Below are 17941 nucleotides of genomic sequence, written 5' to 3' on the forward strand. Positions count from 1 at the left end.
ATGTCTCAGCCAGCGTAATTCTGGCTACCTGTCCCTATCTCTGGGTTTACACTTTGGGCACCAGGTTTGCTCTCCTCTGCAATCTGCAGTTGTGTAATGAGCACTTCAAAACGCAGCAGACCCCATCAGCCCCTCCAGGTCTATCAGCCAGACCCTTGGCCTTATCAGAGCTTTGCAGAGGGAATAGCTGCCTTCCTTCCCTGGGCCTGTCAGCCCTCAGAGTGTTTAAACACGTTGCTCTCCAAACACAACCGGTCCAATTGCTGTGGGAGTGTGGGGATGGGGAGCAGATCCCTCCAGCAAACTGGGGCACAAATGACTGGAGAGGTCACTCAAGATCAAGCATTTAAATGTGAAAGATATTTACAGCATCAAATTGAATTCTTACTATTTGAGCCAGTGTCTCAGCACAACAGAGAGGAGGAATCTCTGTCCAGGTGACATTGGGCTCTCTGCTGCAGGGGAAAATGCGCAATAACACTTACCTTGCACAGACAAAACTGGTATGAACACAACCATCCTCTCCTCTTCTGAGGCCCTTGCTGAAGACAGACGGCTCAGCAGTCTGGCAGTAATGGATAAATCTCAAAGGGCAATATTTCAGCTTATATAAGGGGATGGGGCTTCCTGCCAAGTGAGCTTCTACAATTTACATCAGGGAGGATTTGGCTGGAGATAAATCAGGTAATCATTCCCCTGGAGGAGCTGCAGTACCATCAGCGCTCACCTGTCTGCTCAGCATCAGAGCCAAGCCCGTCCTCCCTCAGGCAGCTCCAGGTATGAATTGCACATTTGGGGTGCTTTGGGAGAGGGGGGCCCTGGCAATGATGAGAAGCACTGGCAAACTCAGGCGTGGATAAACACTGGAGAAATAGGTGTTTAACTGGAGTGCTTTCCCTTAGAGAGGAGACCCTGCCAGGTGGGCCAATTACCCCAAAGGATCTGTGTTCAGTTCCCTGCTTTGCCTCTTTTTCCTGTGCCATCAGTCTCTTGGTCTTTGTCTGCTGCCTCCCAGCACATCCTTCAGTGTCCTGGTCTGTAGGTCGAGAATTAAGCAGGACTTCTTCTGTTTGTCCTGTCTGTTCAAGGGATGGGATGGAAAGCAGGGCAAGAAGTGAGCAGTATTTCCATCTCCTCTGGCTCTCATCCCTGCACAGCTGCTGCTGTGGAGGAACACAATCATCGTTGTGGGGTGGTGTGGGCTCATCCTTTTCTCCTGCTCCAGGACAAATCTGGGAGAGCTGGTGAGTCAGAGCTGTCTGCACCGGAGCTTGTCCTGGAGCTGCTCTGATGGAGCTGCTGGCACCAGCCCTCCCTCGCGGCACTGCCTGCAGCTGCAGCTCCCCACTGCTTTGGGAGCAGACAGACATTTCCAGCTCCTGGCTCTCTGCATCTATTCAGGAGCGGGATATTCTCCCATGCATCCACCACCTGTAATGCTCAAGCTTGTAGGGCGTGAGCCACAGCACTCGGGTGCAAACCCTGCTTCCCCCTCTTTCCTTCCACTAACCAGAGCTTTCCCTGGAGCTGCTGGATGTAAATGAAGCCTTGCTGAGCTGAGGCTGTACCTGATGCTCAGGGGGAGTTCTTCAGCAGCCAGAGATGGAGCTTCCTTTGCCTCTGCCTTGCGTGCCTACTGCTTTGTTGTATAAATAAAAACCAAATTGTTCCTTATAGTTTGTATTTTGTTTTGATACTTGGTGGACTCAGAGCATGCAGAGGAGGTACACACACAGGGAGTTCTCCAGCATCCCAAGGGAGACCAGTAAACCTCTAATCAGTGCTCTGGGAAAGAGGTCTCCTCTAGGTTGCTTTTGGTATGTGTATGACAGAAGGATGTGATGATGCCTGCTTAAGAAAGGGCCCTGCTGTAGATCCCATCCCCAGATCTCCCAGGCTGTTTTAAAAGACAAGGAGGAAAAGTCATTTCAAGCTTTGCAAACTGCAGCTTGATGCACAGAGGACTAAGAGCTCCATCTGACCACCTTGAAATGGTTATCTGCTGCTCTGGACAAGACTGGGAGTTTGTCAAACTCCTGAAGAGGGCCAACACATCAAACAGAAGGGTTGAGGCCATTTGTGTCCTCTGGGGGCCAGAAGGACCCTGAAGACTGGACCCTGAAGACTGGATGCCTTTGCATAAACAACTGAATTGAGCTGTCTTAAATCAAACTGTCAGAGGAGAAGACTGAGACAAGATCTCCTGCAGTAAAAGACTCGTGCCTGTTTCTGCAAAGGGCACTCACATCACTGGATATTGCACAATATCAAAGCGTTTCTGGCCTAGGCTGCTATGACAGCTCCTTAACAGATAAGAAAATATGCCTTTATATTTGCCATTTGATTGTGAAAGGAGACATTTTAATCAACATTTGTCAGCCTGTCTGATGTGTAAGTTGTATTTTATTCTGTTACACCGCTCTTATTTGTGTCCTACAGCCTGTTTGCTCACAAACAACAGAGATTATCTCTTCTGTAGGGAAACTGTGGCTTTCTTTTTCTTAATTGGGAAAAATTCCTGCTGAAGTTCTGTCAAAATTGATGGGTCCCAGCTCAGGTGAGTGTCCTAGAGGTAAAAAAGGAAAAGGGGTCAGACACAAAAGTATTTTAGAGCTAAACTCAGAACCAGGGGGACAGGGGTGGCTGGTGCAAGCGGTCCAAGAGACAGCCACCGTGTAGGAGGGACTGGGCCCCAAGGATGTGAACCTAGTCAGACATTGCTGGTGAAGATGCGGGTGCAGTTGCAGCAAGGATGTTGAAGATGATGGTATTTGTGAGATGCCCAGGAAAAAACAGCCCTGGAGGGCTGCTTCAGCCTTTCTTCTCCCTCCATCTGCTTTTGACCTGCACAGTGAACCGTGCATCTCCCCATCCTGTCCCAGCACCTTTGCCCATCTCCTCTCTGTCATGGGCACCTGCAAATCCTACATCCACCAGGAGAAGTGTAAGAACAGTCCTGCTGGGATGTGGCATGGGCCAGCTGATGTTATTTCCATCCTAGGTAAATAGATGTTTTCATGCAGGAAGGCACTTTGGGGTTATGGTGACCTTGGATATGTTTTGACCTGTAATTAGCTGGAGGCAGCTGTGCCTCCTGGAGAGGTGATGTGCTCTGGGCTGTGTCCTTACCTGACTGTGTCCTAAAATAGTCCTGTCGATAGGGATTCAGCCAGGATCATGGAAGTGCTGTCTGCCCTGTGTCCTGCAGCATGGAGGAAATGTTTGTGCAATAAGTGTGTTGCTGCACATCCTTCCCCTCAGACACACAGTCTGCAATGCCTCAGCTTAAGCCCAGGTAAGCTCCAAGTGGCATTGTGGTTTGCAGCTTCCAGGTGTGACAGATAGGGATTTATGGTGTTCAGCTACATTGGTGCTGCCTACAAATTCCTGTTTGCTTTTCTTTCTGATATTTGCAGTGCCCTGGTCTGTCTCTGTGCTGCTGATGCTGAGGATGGATTTGGTTTGTGCTATGAAGTGGTGTAAGCAATGAGGACTCTCAGTGCTTCCCAAGTCTAAGAGATTTCCAAATTCCAAGTAAGTGCCTGGTGGCCCCCATTTCTGCAAAAACAAAGCCAGCACCAAAGGCACCTGTTTAGGAGCAAAACACAGAGCAAGATCTAAGGCCATGGCTTGATGCTATTCCTATGCCTTCTGTGACAGCTCAGTTAAAAGGCATTTTTGCAGAGAAAAACGTGACACTTAAAAGGTAACATATTCTTTTCACCTTCCAGTTTCCAATTCCGTTTGTAACTTTGCTCCAAGAAATGATCAGGGGCTGCTTTCTTTTCAGCTTAAAATCTCTTTTTTCATGCACTGGATGTCAGCGCTCCCGAAAAGATTAAATAAGGCAGAGGTAATGTAGATTTAAAGAATTTTCCAGATGAAGTGCCGGAGCACTTTGAACTGAAGAAGAAAGAGGTTGCTGTGAGGGGACTGGTTGGTGCTGGGGGAAGGCACCGTGGAGATTTGCTCAGCACACTCTGCGTAGGTAAATGTGCCACGACTGTGGAGTCGTGGGGCTGGCAGAGCACTCCTAACTGCACTGTGGGGCACAGAGCAGTGCTTACAGTGTGCTGACCAAAAGCCACGTAACAGGACTCTGTCCAGTAATGTCTCTGGGGAAAGGTCCTTCCTCAGAGGTGTGAGAGCTGCTGTCCACGACTGGGGTTGGAGGAACCTTGCTCAGCGGCCCTGGTGCTCTCACATGACATATGAGCAGCGCTGACGGGGCAGAGGGAACCTCCATCCCCCTGAGCCCTAGCCCAGAGATCCAACTCTGCCTAAAGAGCAAAACCCATCCAAGGGGAGGTAGCATGGGAGGAAAAGCTGGAATTGCAACAAGTGTGCTTTCTGTGTGTGTTCTGTGGCTGTCTCAGCCAGGGAAGGGGCATCGGATGTCACCAGAGTCAAATGTTGTTGCTACTGCCAGAAAAAGAGCTATCAAGGGCAATTTCTCCTTCTTGTCCTCCAAGGGAAAGATTTCACCCTGCTTCAGCACTGAGGATGTCTGGGCAAGAAGATGAGCTGCCACAAAGGATAAATTACTCCTGTTATCTCCAGATGGATCAGGTCTCTGACTGATGATACCAGCCCATGGGGAGGAAAGTTCCAGGGAGATTTGTGGAAGAACTTGCTCTGTAATGCTCTCAGAAGGTGCAAAGTTACCTTCCGGCCATGGGCAGTGGGTGGAGGGAGGACTGGGGGAGGAACAAGATTTAATAAAAATAATAATATTAAAAAAATCCCCTTTGTATTTCAGTAACAGCTCTTCCAACATTTCCAGACCAAATTAATTCATGAAAAATTTCTGGCAGGTGGGTATGAATTCCATAGATAAGTAAAAAGAGATTTGGAGGTAGAGTGAATAAACAGTTTTGAGTCATGTAAAATGGTACTGGAGTAGGTAGAAAAAGAACCCAGGACTCCAGCTCCTCTCTGGCTGTGTTCTCCTTGTGCCATCTGACCTTCAGGAATACTGTGTGCTCTGGGAGTTTTGTATCTTTTCTTGGGGAATCTTTGTTTGAGGAGCTGCAAGGCAGCATGGATAACCCTCAGGAGACTGGAGCACTTTAGGTATCCAATGCCATGGAGCAGATACTCATCTCTGCCTGTTCAGGCTTGTTTCCCCTTCGGGGTACATGGGTGTGAACTTGTGGGGCAGTGCAGGATTATTTGGGAGCAGAAGGTATCAGAAATACAAGTCTTGACAACAACTCAAGGGTTGATTTTCGGGTGCTCTGCACCTGCAATCAGCTTGCTTCTTTCAGAACCCTTCATCAGCCTCCTGGGCAAACTTTCAGGGTGGCTGCTGACCTGGTGAGCTCTGGTGAAAAACGCTTGATTGAAATCTGGCTGTGGTTTGAATGGTGAGCTCTTGGGAAGTTTGACACTTGATGCATAGCCAGATTGAACACAAAACCACAGAGTGCATTACAACAGATGTTCATATCCTGCTTCTGCAGACGTACAACACAGTTGTTGAGATACTTTGGATCCCTTTCATCAGTTTCGGGTGTCTATTTATTTTTTCTTTTATTAAGGGAGCATCCTAAGCTAGTAGCAGGTGCGAGAGTTTGCATTGTGTTTGTACAGCTCCCAGCACATCAGTCCCTGTCCTTAGTGAACAGAATGGAGGCAGAACTGACAGCAGACATGATGACACTGAGCTCAGTCTTCCTTCACCACAAGCAACTTTGCCACATGTGTCCAGTCCCAAAGTCACACTGAACAGCTCTTCCACATGTCCACCTCCATGGCATAAAAAACCATTGCCCTGCAGTAATAAATGGCAGACTTCCAGTCAGAGACTCAGAGCTGTGCTGTTGGTGGAGGATTGATCAAGAACATCTTTGATCATGACATAGGAGAGAAATTGTGAAGTAAAATCCCCCCTTGACTCTACAGAAAGGCTCACAGTCCCCTACTTCAAACAAAAGGAAAGAGCCCCACAGCTCCTGCCAGTCTGAGCTGAGAGAGGCTGACTCCTGGTCTCAAATGTGGTGCCAAATGTAGCTCTGAGTGTGTGATCCAAGACAGTGTTAAACACCTCTGTGGGGATCAGTCCCTCTGTCCTTCCCTGCTTTATCTTTTCAGCTCTTGTCAGCCCCAGGTGCCTCTGAGGGAGGTGAGGAAACTCCAGCAAAAAAAGAAGAAAGAAAAGCTCCTCATGGTTTCTGGAGGCACCCATGGATGGCCTCAGGTGATGATCAGTCCCATGTGGACAGGGACATGGACCCAACAGCCCTTCTCAGACACATCAACAAATGGGGCAGTCATGGGTTTTTCATCATTTTGAGTCATTAAGGGATTGATTTTTAGGGTGCTGAGCATCCGGGCCCATTGAACCTCAGACCCAAATCCTCTGGGAATCACTCCTGCTTCACAAGGGCAAAGCAGGCAGTCTCAGGCATGCAACACTGAGGGCAAAGGCAGGATCCTTTTCAGCTGTAGCCTTAAAATATTGCAGCACAGGTTGGATTTTACCACTGGAATGGGGCGTTGTACATGTCCTTGGGCACCCAGGACCAGGCAGTGGCATCCTGCTTTTGCTGAGCCCCCTCCTCGGACCCTTCGTAAACACAGATGTTCCTTCTCCTCTGACAAAAATCATTCATGAAAAATTCAATGGGACGTTTCTTCCCCCTCTTTCTCCCTCTCGTTTTTGTTGTATTCTTGACAAGCTTGAACTCCATAGGGGGGAAAATAAAAGAGCAGCCCAGCCCCTGGTCCTCCCCACATCCTGCTGCAGTGCCCATTTTACATGGTACAAAGGTCATTTAGCATAGCATGGAGCCCTCAGCAAGTTGCACAAGGCAATTTCATCTGATCCGTGATGGAATTCCACTCAGCCAAAGTCCTTATTATTATGCATTTTTTACACGTTAGGATTTTCCTTTTGTTGGCAGCCAGATCTCTTCATGAGGTGTTAAAAAGTGCAGAGGGGCTCTCCCCTCCACTTCGGGTAGTTAATCCTGCCTTTAAGGCTGGGATAACTGTTTCATTACGGGATGGGCTCAGCTTTAGACCCACTGATGTTTGCTGACAAGGATCTCAGAGACCAGCACAAAACCTGTGATGGAAGAAAACCCATCTCTGCTTCTTGCAGGACAGCCACAACCCAGCAAGGGCTGTGAGACTGACTGTAGTTTCTTGTCCCTTTCCTTTTTTTTTTCCCCCTAAAGTTCTAGCCCCTAATTTTCTAAATGTTTTCCAAGCTGGCAAACATGTGATGACTCATTTGCACCTGTGAAAAGCAATCCTCCCAATTTGATGGATGATATTGCAAACCTTAAAAAATAAAGGTTAACTGGTAAAGTTAAATAAATAGATTCTCCCCCAGCAGTGAATGGAGCGATGTCGCAGGCAAAGCAAGCATCTGCTTCATGCCAATCACAGCCACGTGTCTCTTGAGTAGTCAGAAAAGGAGCTTTATTAAGTAGTGTAGTCCTCAAGTAATAATTAGATAATACCTGAGCCTAAGAAAATACATAGCTATGGTTCATAGCCCTCATAAAATAATGCTGAGCTTTATTACAATGCTTCTGGCTGGAAAAATAATCAAATCTGGTCCTTCAGACAGTGGGATATTTCAGTGATTTTAAATTGGTTTGACTTTATCAGGAAAGATGAATTCAAACACGAACAGGTGCAGAGAAAAGCAACTAGGATGGAGGATAATCAGGGCCTGGAAAGCCTGTTTTATGAGACAGGACTAAAAGACATTAGCTTGTTAAGCCCAGCAAAATGAAGGGAACATGACTGCTGTCTATAAATACAGCAGGGATGTAAATACAGAGGAGGGAAAAGAGCTATTGAAGCAAAAGGCAGAGTTGGCACAAGAACAAATGGCTATAAACAGGTCACTAATAAACATAGCCAGGAAATTAGAAGATGCTTTTTAGCCACCTGAGCAGTGTTGCTCTGAAACAGACTTCCAGCAGCAGTGAGGGAGAGAGGGCTGGGCTGAGCTTGGATGGTACTTGGGCAATTTCTGGCAGGGATGGCATGTCCTGAGAGCCAGGACTGAATCCAGAGCCCTGGGAGAACCCTGCTATCCCACCTTCATCTGTCAATGCAAATACTTTGTAAAAAGTGAGGGTGGAAGGAAAAAAAAGATGGAAAATTGTAACAATGCTGGCAGTTTGCTGGGAAAATATTGCTTCTGGCGTAAATAATTTCTCATTGAATGGAAATAAACAGTGAGAAAAATTCATCCAGCAAGATAAGAACAGATAATGAAATGTGCGGTAGCAGTGAAATGTTTTTTTCTGGTTTATATAGGAAGCAGATAGGAGAACTGACAAGCTAAATAACCTGAAAACTTTTTTCTTGATGACATTATGTGTTTTCTTGCCTGAAATATAGCAAAGCCCAGAAAAATTATACAGGACAAGATCCTGTAAATCTGGAAAGAGACCACCTCAGTTGCTAGCAATGAGCTGACAGCATTTGGTAACTTATGAAAGGATAAATTTAATTTATCTCTTTCTTTCTTCTACCTTCCCCATTGAAAATACGGACAAGGACTTCCCTTTGACACACTGCCCAAGGAACATGGGGAAGGGGTAAATTAGTGCAACTATTTAATTCCCTTGCTGAAAGTGCCTTTTTTTTTCCTTTTGATTTAGACAAACGGAAAAGTTTGAGTGAATTCAGCAGTCTGGCACAGTCTCTTTGGCTGAAGCTGGTCTGCTGCATATGAAATCCTTAAACAGATTTTGGCTCAGCAAAAACACACTGTTTTTGTTTTGTGAGTAAACCCCAAGTGTTATTTGGAGTCATCCTCTCACAAACACAGGCACAGAGCAGCGTGTTTTGGTCAAGCTGATTTGGTTCCTGCCTCAGCAAAAAGATTTTAGTTAATGGGCTTTTAAGTGATCTAATGTTCATCGTGTGAATGATGAGAGGAAAAAAAAAAAAAAAAAGTCTCTGTTCTGGTTTTATTTACAGACCAGAAAAACCTCTCGTATTCCATGGAGACATGGGGATACAGAGGGAAGTAACTGGGAGGAGATCTTGATCCCATTCTCAGCAGCTCCTCTGAGCTGACCAAGTCACTGACTCTGTAAAAACAATACATTTCCCTCAAGACATTGTTCCTATCCCATTTTTCTGGTTTCTCAGGTACCTGTCCAAATCTTTCTTGCAATTACTGGTCCCCCTTCAGTAATAATAAAGGCCAAGAGAGGTAATGCAAATAGTTACTAAAGGGAAGTAAAGCGAGCGTGACGCTTCTAAATAGGCAAGCAACCCTCGATCATGTGGCTGCAGCGTATCAACACAGGCACACATCAATATCAGTCAATGCTGTGCCAGGAGCCAGCACTGTCCCACAAGCCATTGCCGCTTGTACTTCAGCCACCCAAAAGTGGCCGAGGTGTCTGACCTGGTTCTGTGATGCACAGAGCCCTTTTTCCTATGATTCAGTTGTTAACTCAGGTAATGCCATGGAGAAATCACACAGCCCCAGCATTAGTAACCAGATAATAACCTGTTCCTAATGGTCCAAATGCAAGATCAAAGGTGTTTAGAGATGCATGGGCAAGGAAACTGCTGTGTTAAAACACAGTTACAAGTAAATGACAACCCATCGCTAGGAGACATTTGCTGAGAGACATTTACTCAGAGGCATTTACTGCACATATTAGCGGGGGTAATGCAGAAGGGACAAATTCATTACCTGGGTAATGATTTTACATTAGTAATTGCATTCAGTGGATTGTCTCCAGGAACCATTTTTGCCCTGTCCATATGTGCATGTTATTATTTGTCCCTGTTTGCATTTATGAAGACCAAATCTGCAGTGAAACTTGAGAGAAAGCTAGACAGAATATATGTGACAATAGCCTTCAGCTTCTGATTTACTAAAAAGTGAGATGAAAAAGTACTCTAACATGCTTGCTGTCAGGATGTAAAGAAGCACTGGTGTTCCAGGTCTGCAAGCCAGGTAAACCTCACTGAGGTTTTGAGGGTGAGGGGTTCACTGAAGGTCGTGCAATAATCATGGCGTGACAGTTGCTTAGCCCCATCGATCTCCTGAACAATGCCTTTGAGTGAAGAAGTCATCCATGTACTGTACAGAGGAGAATAACTTCTGGTTTGTGAGTTTCCTGTTGGGGGATGCACTGATAACATGCCATATGAATAAATTAATGATTAGTCTGCTGCAGGAACAGTTATTGATTGGGTTTGTAAAGTGCCTTTTCTTTCTGTCCCAGAAATGCCCTTGCTGCTTCCACTCATCCTTTAAAATTAAATTCTTTTAGAGAACGGAAATCCTCAAACTACACTTGAACTTGAAATTGGAGTTTCTATGACAAGGCCATCATCTAGAAATGGGACAGGGTGTGCAATTTCATTTAGAAAGATTGAGAGAAGGTGGGCAGGATGGGAGAGAAGAAAAAGGAAGAAAGGAGGAAGCTGGAAGGAAGGAAAATATATAAGGATGGATCAAAAATGTCAAGCTCAGATTCAGTTCTGGAGCCTGGCTGATACCTGTGCCAGCCCATTTTCAAATAACTGATTTTCACAGAGTGAATTGATATACATTGAAATGAGGCTTTTGGGTTAGTCACACACCCGGGGCTCCATGACAAAATGCAAATCAAGGTGCAAATTTGGATTTCATGTGTCCTCAGATCTGGGTGTGTTCAGATGTGCAGTTTGGCACTGCATTTCCAACAACGAGTTGCCTGAACAATCATTAAGCCTCAGCTCTATACGTCCTGTTCTGAACCCCTGGAGAAGGGAGGGCAGTAAACACTTTGTTGTCCAGGCTGTGCTTTGCAACTGCCCCATGCTGATATGGCCCTCCCTTGCTGCTAACATCTTTTTTGCCCTGTACCCCAGGACATCCTTCTTCTTCCTCTCTCAGCCTTCATCCCATAGCTATTTCTCTGCCTTGAAGCCGGGAGGAGCCCACTGGAGAAAAGGTGCCTGGCCAGACACCCATTGGTGGATAGGTGATGATCCACATGTATCAAAGTGCACCTAAAGAGCTTTTTCGAAGTGGTGCTACACCAAGGGACTTGAGCCTGAGGATGGCAGAAATTTTGTTGGTTTCAGCCCAGTTTTTTTTGCAGATCACTCCTGGTAATTACTTGACTATTTTGCACCTTTCAGACTAAGACTCCTGGGGTGGAGGATTCTCACTGTTCTGGGCACGAGGCTGACTCCAAGCATGGAGAATCACACCTTGCAAAGGTTCAGGGTGAATACGTCAGCTCTGATGTTACCTGTGGCCAGCCTGCTGAAGTATCTGCCATGAAGGCGTTCAACACTCTGTCTCATGGGCTGGGAACCTGCACAGACTGTCCAGGCTGGAAGTCAGATGGGAGAACAGGGTGATGCTGCTCTGGGGTCTGTTCCCATGAGATGCCAGCCTCATGTGGCATAGATGTCAAGCAGCTGCTGCACTTACAGGGCTTCTTGTTTCGTGTTTCTGGGCTTCTCACTGTATCCAAACTGCACAACTAAAACATCTGTCTTCTGGCTTGGACCTGACCTGGAAGCAAAACTAGATACTATGTTCAGATCACCAGAGCTCAGAGGGCTTCATCTCCAATTCTGATCTTTTTATTATCTATTTATTCCTCATATACAGTTAATAATTTCTGCCAGATGCTAAAAACCCTTTGTGTCATCTGAAACTTAGAAAACTAACGGAGAGGAGGCTAATAAATACATACATGCATAGCACTGCACCATAGCTGCCTGCTCTTAGATGATTATTGCAGGGACCCCCAAATTTCATGCTGCCGACATATATTTAGACATGAATATCAATTTGAGACTTCAGTTCTGATCATGCTAGATGACTCTTAACAACCATGACCAACCTCTCCTCAAATCATTACCATTCGTATAGCCACAAAAGGCAAACTTGATGAGAGAATGAGAAGCTAGTAGGGTCTCAGGCTAAGCATACAACAGTGGGATAGCTATAAATGAACCTTTTCAACCATAAATTACATGTGGCCAGTAATTCCCTTTTCTCCCTCTCTCCCTCCCTCTCCATCCTCCCCCTCCACTCTGAAAACCCTAGGACAAAGGCTTGCCTCTCTGAAGGATGCCTTTCTGGAGGATTAAGCAGCTTTTGTTGACAAAATACAAATTACAACTCCTTTGCTTGGTGTCCCGCCTTCTCAGCTGGGCTCCGGTCCCTGAGGGACAAGGCTCTATTACCCCTGCGTAGATGAAGAGCTCAGAATAGGCAGATGTAATTATTAACACCATTCAATGGAGTGTCTTTCTGAATTATCAATTAAAAATCTCTACTGTTTTTTCCTCACACTACATAGAAAGCTGACAGCAGTTACTCTATTGTGCAGCAGAGCTTTATATGCATATTTAAACAGTGTGCTTCTCTGCTTTTTTATTCCAGGGGCAGTGTGGGGTGAGAGGGACTCCCATGAGGTAGCACAAAGACCCCTGTCATTTGATTGAGAGAAGAGTCTTTGGAAAAATATTGTCGCCTTCCACCCTGGCAAACAGGTCCCGTGGAGATATCCAAACAGGCCCGAGATGCCCGATATTGTGGGAGATGACAAACGAGCATTCCCTGCTCATACACCACAGTGTGTCTGAGCAGCTCTTTTGACATGCTGCTATTAAAATGCAGAGTTCATGGGCAACAGACACATGAGCATGGAGTGAAAACAGAAATTAAGCAATGTGATTAAAACCAACAGCCACGCCGAGCTGGGCTGCCAAGAGCTGTCAGATTTTGGCTGAGGGGGAAGACTGATGCACCGGGTTTTGGGGAAGGGGCTGCGAGGATGGCTCAGGAGCAGGAGATCATGGGTAGAGTTTTGTTTTGCTGCCCCGCAAGTACATCTCCAGTTCTCACCAGAATAAACTGCCTTGCAAACCTCCCCAGACAGCCTGTTCCAACTCTGTTGAGAGCTTAAAAATTTCCATTGGTGGTACCTGGATGTTGAGCTACCACTTATTTATTATCATGTACCATTAACCACAAGTTACCACTTGTCAGCTCCAAAGTCCAGTCCTAACATTCCTAAAAATAATTTTTTTTCTCAATTTTTTTTTTTTGAGCAACTTCTCTCCAGTCATAGGGTTGGACCTATTGCCTGCACAGAGCAAAACACTGATACATTGCTAAATAATATAAATTTTTAAAATCTGTATGTATTGTGTATGTCATCTTTTTTCAAAATTGTGATTCCCACCAAATCCACAAGTAGAGTGAAACAAATTTTTAAACATTGGAAAAGTGGCATTATGCATAGCAGGAATTTCCCTTCAAGGGTTTCAATTTCCCCTTGGAGAAGTGGTGTCAACTGAAAAAGCATCCAAAGAAAGACAAAACGAGCCAAATTTGGGAGTATCTCTGGGCTTGGAGAAGTAGAGTTAAAAATGCTATATCAGGCAGAAAAAATAATAACTGCTAAGGAACTGGAAAGCATTTGGGGCTGGACATGTGCCTTCAGCAGTTTAGAAGCTTATTTTATTAGCACTTAAGTCCTAGAAGTAGCACTGAACTCTTGACATGTTGGACCACTTCCACCTATTGCCTAATGCAACCCCTATTCTCTTTTTCTAACTCTTCAGAGTTACCTAAGAGCATGCAATACCTGGGCTGGCAATTTTTTTTTTCCTTTTTCTTTTTAATGATTTGGCTCCCCTTGCCCCCAAAAGCCAGACCCCAGTAATGGACCCTAATGCACATGCAAGTGTTCCCAAGCTGCACTGCTCTGCTCAAAAGCCTTTCTCCAAGATGGATAGCATTTGAACTTTGTCCAATTTTTCTTATGTGGTATGTGCCCTTTATTTACTCCGTCATGTATATCTCACTCCATTTAAAATATTCACAGTTTGTTTTCAGAGCTATCTGGCTGGCCTTCAGTCTGGATTTAACAAATGTTAGACATTATATTCACTTGCATATATCAGGTTTTGTCATGAACCAGAAGGAGAAAAAAAGAATTAAAAAAATTGCTGTCACCATGATTTAAATAACATGTTCAGATCCTTTATTTTTTTGTTTTAAATGCCTTCATCTCTTGGCCTTATAAGGTGCAGACTGTCTCACACTGAACTCTAGCTGGGTGGCCTCAGTCAGCCAACAGCCCTGCGAGCTCATCCCATTAAAGTCATTATGTTTACTTCTTATTTCAACAAACCAACCTGGATTTTGAGGCAGGAAAAATTGAGGGAAGAAATCCTAGGTCCGTTTCAGAGAGAAAGGGTGTGAAATTCAGTTGCTGATAGGCTGCAAAATGAAAGCTCTCTGCATTTGCTACTAAAAATGCCTTTAAAAAAAAAAAAAAGACAAGGGCTGTTCCTATCCTTATAAAATCTAAGGGACCAATCAGTTCATATCTGAGTACCACCAGTTAGAGCACCTCTGCACCAGACCTCTGGTCCCACTCCATGAGGAGAGTGTGTGCCTTCATAACAGCACTGATAACCTCACTGAAATGCTTTCAGGGGTTGGGAACACTGAGGCATGGGCCCTTCAACACAGAATTGCTGGACAAGTCAGGAAGTGGACTCTGTGAAGAGCAGTGGACTGGAGGGGGACTCAAGGCTCATGTGCACCAACAAGTAGCACCTTTCACACTTGGGACACAATTTTGCCTCATTGCACAGGGGATGCCTCTGGTGCCGCGTAGACACAGTGAGACTGTGATCCTTCTCCCAGGAAACTGCAGTCCAGGAGTCAGAGAGAAAGGACCAGAACCTGCAGACCTTGAGGCTAAAGATGCCAGTGCAAAGGAAGGTGATTGGATGGCTGAATAAAGGGGAATGAAATAATGAAAACAAAGAAACCTGGGTTCCTGGTAGAGTGCTCTTGTTACTGGGCTGGGCTCAATGTCCTCACTCCCATTGCTGAGTGGCTGTGCCATCATGTCACTTAATTTCCCCATATTATCTCCTACATTTTTCCTGGGGCAGGGGTGAGTTCTCAGTGAAGAAAGGAGCCCTCAGCAGAATGGTTCTCCTGGACTGCATATAAAAAGCCACAAGTGGATACTTGGGAGGTGTGAGGTAATCCCTTCAGAGCTGGACACAGCCCCAGCTACCTGTGACTTCCCCGGGGCTGCCACCATATGCCTGATTTCCCTCCTGTCCCACAGATAAATAGGACAATAAAAGGAGGATTGAGGAATTGACTGGATGCAGTGTCCACGTACATTCCAGAGATACCGGGCACTACAAGAGCTTTTCAAATTCAGCCAGAGAGCAGCACTATAACAACCAGGAAGAAGAAGCTCAGCCTGGAATTTCAGGGCAGTCAAATTCACAGAGATAAAGCATGGAAAAGCAGTTAAAACAATTAAAACAGCAAGGCCAATTAACCCAGAGCACAAAATATGGAGGGGAAGCATAAAAATATGGAGGGGAAGACATTTTTAAATCTATTTCCAAATTCTTAATTCAATCAAACTTCTTTCAGGAAGGCATGTTTTGATCATAATAAAAGCGATTTGTCTCAACAGGAGGAAACCAGGGTGAAATCCCCACGGATAGTGATTTCCAAAAGACCTCCCCAGCTGAGGAAATGGATCTTTTTGAGTTTAACAGTATCCTGAGTTCTTCATTGTTGAGATTTATTTTAATAAACTCAGTCCTGTCAGTTGTGTGCAAGAAGTGTCAGCACTAGCCTGGCAGTTTATAGGAGAACTTTGTCTCACAATGTCTCTGTACACAGCGAGCAAGAGAAGAGGGAGGAGAGAGTGCTGAAGTGACTCACTCCATGGAGCTGGAGAAGAGTCCCAGCAATGTCTCGTGGAAAGCTGCACCCTGCCACTGCTTGCAGTCGGGAAGAATTGCTTAGCAAGCACTTATGAGGTGAAATAGCAAAGCAGCAAATACAAATGGTTGAGCTGGATAAACAAAAACATCCCCGAAGCAAGCTCTGGGAAAATGGATTCAGGCTGCTCCATCCCAGGGCTGTAGACTGCATTCCTCCTCAGCAGCAGGAGCTGGCCTTGCTGCTGGCTGTGCAGGAAGATCCAGCCTGTGTTTGGAGAGGCTCTGCAGCCACTGGGAGGAATGTGCTCATGTACCAGCTCAAACACAGTACAAGACCCAGCACCTCTGCAGCTGAAATTAATGTTGATGTACTGTTTGTAGCTGTATCAAGCGCCATGGCCTCATGTCTCTGCCCTGTGGAGGAGCTGCCCATCATTCACCTGTTTGACACCTAAGTTAACTGATAGTTTCCTTGAGGTCCTTGCAGGCTGAGCTGAGCAAGGTCTGACCCTCCATAGCCAGACTCATCCACTGTGACCCACAGCTTTCAGAGAACATGAGCTGAATTTGTTGCATCAGGAGCCTGATGCTGGGCTTTTCTTTTGGTGTTGGACTGCATACCCACATAACAAGGGACAACAGCTGAAAGAGACTTGATTTAGATTAGATGTTAGGATGAAATTCTTTCCTATGAGTGTGGTGAGATTCTGGAAGAGGTTGCCTAGAGAAATTGTGGGTGCCCCATCCCTGGCAGTATTTAGGGCCAAGCTGGGGCTTTGAGCAAACTGGTCTAGTGGAAATGTCCCTGCCCATGGCAGGGGTGTTGGAACAAGATGATCTTTAAGGTCCCTTCCAACACAAACCATTCTATGATTCTATGACATACATGCTGCATAGAGACTGATGGATCTCTCTCTGTGACTGCCACAGAAGAAATAATTTCCCAGCTTTTGTTTGTAGGTGAGGTGGTGCCTGTTTCTTCTCTGCAGAGGTGCCAAGCAAAGGCATTGCTCTGACTGTCCCCAGGTCGCTCATGGATATTGGGAAGCATATCCTGAACCACAGCACTTGGTATCACTTTGCATCCTGCCAGTAGTTGTGCAATCATGTGTCTCTGAATTCTGTGAAAGCACCAGAACTTGGTTTCCTACCATAACCTTCCAAACAGCAAGGCTCAAAGGTGTAAAATGTGATGTTATAATGTGCTGCTGTTTACATGGCAGCTTTATCATTCATATTTCACTGTGGCTTGACAAGAATCCAGGCTGCATAGTCCTTGATTGCAGCTGTTGCATCCCAGGTTTGAAAACTGGACCATCATTGAATTACATCATTAGAGCATTCTCAATGCTCCCAGAACTTGCTGCTGTTAATATACAGGTTTTTTAAAACATGCACAGACTGGTCTGCATATAAAGAGCTCCTGTAACAGAGGCACATGTAAAACTAGTGTCCTTCCTCTGCAACTAACTTCAGTTTTTCCCCAGATCAGCTCAGCATTTTGGAGTACCACTAGAATTCCAATCCCATGGCCTAACACCTGAGCCAGGCCTTTAGATCCAAGGGACTCGCTCAGAAATGTTGACATCTCACTGTAAAATCAAGCCTTTAATATCTAAATCAACATCTGAGCCTCAGCCTCACACATACGATTTTACATTTCCCTGTAATGTAAAAGCCTAGCTGTCCCTTTCTTTCCTAACTGAATTTTCCTACTCATCTCTTTATGCCAGCTGATGGACCTTCAGCAAAACCACAGAACATCGTGAGACCTCCAGTAAGACCATGACATATCTGTCTGTGTATATCTGGGTAAGCATCTGACTGAACCAAAATCACTAGCCTCTGTGAATTTTTATGACTGTTTTCCTATGGGAAACTACACAAGAATTCACCTTTTAATAAAAACAAAAAATACAAAGCAACAGTTGCAAAGAGGAGGCTGAGAATATGGGCCATGATGCTTTAATGTTTAGAATTGGAAGCAGTAAAAGTTTGTTGCTCATGTCTCAAGCATCTCATGACTTTTTAAGATGATCTCAGGATTTTGTAAACAGTGTTTATCTATGATTTTTCTAATATGAAGTGGGCAACCTGTTAACCCTAAAAATACACAAGTTATGACAGCACCCAAGAAAAAGATCACTATACACGTTTTCTTCCCATTCTGTTCAATGGTTTTCTTTGCGTACTCACATTTTTTTCCCAAATCAAACTATTTGTG

General features: G+C 45.3%; 1 long non-coding RNA gene across 13 annotated transcripts in view; it reads left to right on the plus strand.

The window, feature by feature from the left end:
• Positions 1 to 702: 702 nt before the first annotated feature.
• Positions 703 to 17941, plus strand: part of LOC109144868 — a 53495-nt gene continuing 36256 nt past the window's right edge. For 5 of the 13 annotated variants that reach the window (XR_005601842.1, XR_005601843.1, XR_005601844.1 and 2 more), the window contains exons 1-4: positions 703 to 3295; positions 3417 to 4653; positions 4760 to 4814; positions 11122 to 17529. This is a non-coding gene — a long non-coding RNA (uncharacterized LOC109144868). The remainder of the gene's footprint in view (positions 3296 to 3416; positions 4654 to 4759; positions 4815 to 11121; positions 17530 to 17941) is intronic. The other 8 variants (XR_002045886.3, XR_002045875.3, XR_005601849.1 and 5 more) reach the window with 8 other exon arrangements.

Source organism: Corvus cornix, chromosome 4 (assembly GCF_000738735.6).
Source record: "Corvus cornix cornix isolate S_Up_H32 chromosome 4, ASM73873v5, whole genome shotgun sequence".
In the NCBI taxonomy this organism is placed as follows: domain Eukaryota; kingdom Metazoa; phylum Chordata; class Aves; order Passeriformes; family Corvidae; genus Corvus; species Corvus cornix.